The 3,002-nt window shown below is 57.0% G+C and overlaps 1 pseudogene; it reads left to right on the forward strand.

Annotated features, from left to right (window-relative positions):
- The first annotated feature begins 299 nt into the window (after window positions 1-299).
- On the forward strand, window positions 300-2,712 carry LOC102846908 (annotated as a pseudogene).
- The last annotated feature ends 290 nt before the right edge of the window (window positions 2,713-3,002 follow it).

Consider the following 3,002-nt stretch of genomic DNA (forward strand, 5'->3'; position numbering starts at 1 on the left):
CAGTCTGCTTCCTGTTCTGTCTGAAAACAAAGATTTAAAGTGATCATATGCACTAATCTAAATTTAAGTAGAAACATGAGAAAATATTCCAGACTCAATTTCTTATATCCATTCAAGATATACTCATTCAAGGTACAACCTTCAAGTCCAACTTCATTTTTCTAAATATTTTCTAAATATTTAACTTTTTCTATTTACTTCTACAACTTGTATCTGAGACAGGCTACACTCCGCACAAAATGAAATTGTAGGGGCTCTTGTTTCAAAATCATTAAAAATTTCAAGACAATAGACACAAAATGGCAGCAGCGGCGCTGGGAAGGGCGAGGCGGAGGCGGCAAAACGGGCGGCCAAGCCGAACGTGTAGTTGTGTCCCCTCGAGTCCGCTCCGCTCCGCGCAGCTGCTCACCCAAGGAGTCCCGGGGGACCCGTCCACTCCACTGCTGACCAGCCCAGTCACCTGTGCTGAGCCCACCTGAAGGCCTCATTGCCACCTGTGTGGGACCCTGTGATGGGGGGACCGACTGGCCAGAGAAGAAAACCCTCTCATGCTAGCGCTGCAGACCCAATGAGAATCACGGCAGCCCCCGGAAGGAAGTGTCTTTGCTGAGTCACTCCCCAGGGACCTCCAATCAGAGCCAACCCTGCTCTCCAAAGCCCGCCCGCCTGCTGCAGGACCTCCCAGAGGAGCTGGTGCATGCTGGCTGGGAGAAGTGCTGGAGCAGGAGGGAGAACCGGCCCTACTACTTCAACCGATTCACCAACCAGTCCCTGTGGGAGATGCCTGTGCTGGGCCAGCACGACGTGATTTCGGACCCTTTGGGGCTGAATGCGACCCCATTGCCCCAAGACTCAACCCTGGTGGAAAATCCCCCGGCTGAGAACAAGCCCCGATAGAGGCAGCTCTCAGAAGAGCAGCCGAGCGGCAATGGTGTGAAGAAGCCCAAGACTGAAATCTCTGTGACAGCCACGGGCCAGTCTGTGCCCAGCTCACCTAGTGTCCCAGGAACCCCCAATTCTGAAGATGTGGGCTGCATCCCCTGAAGATAAGCAGCAGGCAGCTCTCCTCCGGCCCACCGAGGTGTACTGGGACCTGGACATCCAGACCAACGCTGTCATCAAGCACTGGGGGCCTTCGGAGGTGCTGCCCCCACACCCCGAGGTGGAGCTGCTCCGCTCCCAGCTCATCCTGAAGCTCTGGCAGCACTACCGGGAGCTGTGCCAGCAGCGGGAGGGCATTGAACCTCCCCGGGAGTCTTTCAGCCGCTGGACGCTGGAGCGCAAGGTGGTGGACAAAGGCTCAGACCCCCTGTTGCCCAGCAACTACGAACCAGTCGTGTCGCCTTCCATATTTCGAGAAATCATGAATGACATTCCCATCAGGTTATTGCGAATCAAGTTCCGGGAGGAAGCCAAGCGCCTGCTCTTTAAGTACGCTGAGGCTGCCAGGCAGCTCATCGAGTCCAGGAGTGCATCCCCAGACAGCAGGAAGGTGGCCAAATGGAACGTGGAAGACACCTTCAGCTGGCTGCAAAAAGACCACTCGGCCTCCAAGGAGGACTACATGGACCGGCTCGAGCACCTGCGGAAGCAGTGTGGCCCCCATGTCTCGGCTGCAGCCAAGGACTCTGTGGAAGGCAAGAAGGTAGCAAGATCTACCACATCTCCCTGGAGTATGTCAAACGGATACGTGAGAAGCACCTTGCTGTGCTCAAGGAAAACAACATCTCAGAGGAGGTGGAGGCCTCTGAGGTAGAGCCTCGCCTCGTGTACTGCTACCCGGTCTGACTGGCTGTGTCTGCGCCCCCCATGCCCAGCGTGGAGATGCACATGGAGAACAACGTGGTCTGCATTCGTTATAAGGGCGAGATGGTCAAGGTCAGCGGCAACTACTTCAGCAAGCTGTGGCTCCTTTATCGCTATAGCTGCATCAATGACTCTGCCTTTGAGAAGTTCCTGCCTCGAGTGTGGTGTCTCTTGCAGCGGTACCAGATGATGTTTGGTGTGGGCCTCTACGAGGGGACGGGCTTGCAGGGCTCCCTGCCCATGCACATCTTCGAGGCCCTCCACCTGCTCTTTGGTGTCAGCTTCGAGTGCTTCGCCTCACCCCTCAACTGCTACTTTCGCCAGTACTGCTCTGCCTTCCCCGACACAGATAGTTACTTCGGCTCCCGAGGACCCTGCCTCGATTTTTCCCCGATGAGTGGCTCCTTCGAGGCCAACCCACCATTCTGCGAGGAGCTCATGGACGCTATGGTGTCTCACTTTGAGAAACTGCTTGAGAGCTCCCTGGAGCCCCTGTCCTTCATCGTGTTCATCCCCGAGTGGGCGTTCATCCCCGAGTGGGTGTTCATCCCCGAGTGGCGGGAGCGCCCGACGCCTGCACTCATCCGCATGGAGCAGAGCCGCTTCAAACGCCACCAGCTGATTCTGCCCACCTTTGAGCACGAGTACCGGAGTGGCTCCCAGCACATCTGCAAGAAGGAGGAAATACACTACAAGGCGGTCCACAACACAGCCGTGCTCTTCCTGCAGAACGAGCCGGGCTTGGCCAAGTGGGGCCCGACGCCTGAGCGGCTGCAGGAGCAGAGAACCGCCTACCGGCAGTCAGGCCTCAACCACAGCTCCAGCTCCTCTTCATCGTCCTCGGAGGCCAAGGACAGGAACTAGGGCCGGGAGCAGGGGCCCAGCCGTGACCCTCACCCCACTTAGCACTCTGCAGGGAGGAGGAGCTCAGGGTGCTGGAATGATGGAGTACTGGGACTCCGAGGCCGAGTGGACCCCACGGCCATCCTCCTGGGGTGGCAGCAGGACTCAGCTACCACCCACATAGGAAGTTGACGGCTCTGCCAGGGCTTCCCTCCCTGTCCCCCAACCCACTCCACGTCCGCTGTAAATAGTCCCCATGTCCCCCATCCCACGCCCTAGCCCTCCTGTCCCCACCTTGTTTCCTTGGTAAAATACAGAACCCCCCCCCAAAAAAAAAAAAATTCAAGACAATA

Source organism: Elephantulus edwardii, unplaced genomic scaffold (genome assembly GCF_000299155.1).
Source record: "Elephantulus edwardii isolate Elephantulus edwardi_28Jun2011 unplaced genomic scaffold, EleEdw1.0 scaffold00059, whole genome shotgun sequence".
NCBI lineage: Eukaryota > Metazoa > Chordata > Mammalia > Macroscelidea > Macroscelididae > Elephantulus > Elephantulus edwardii.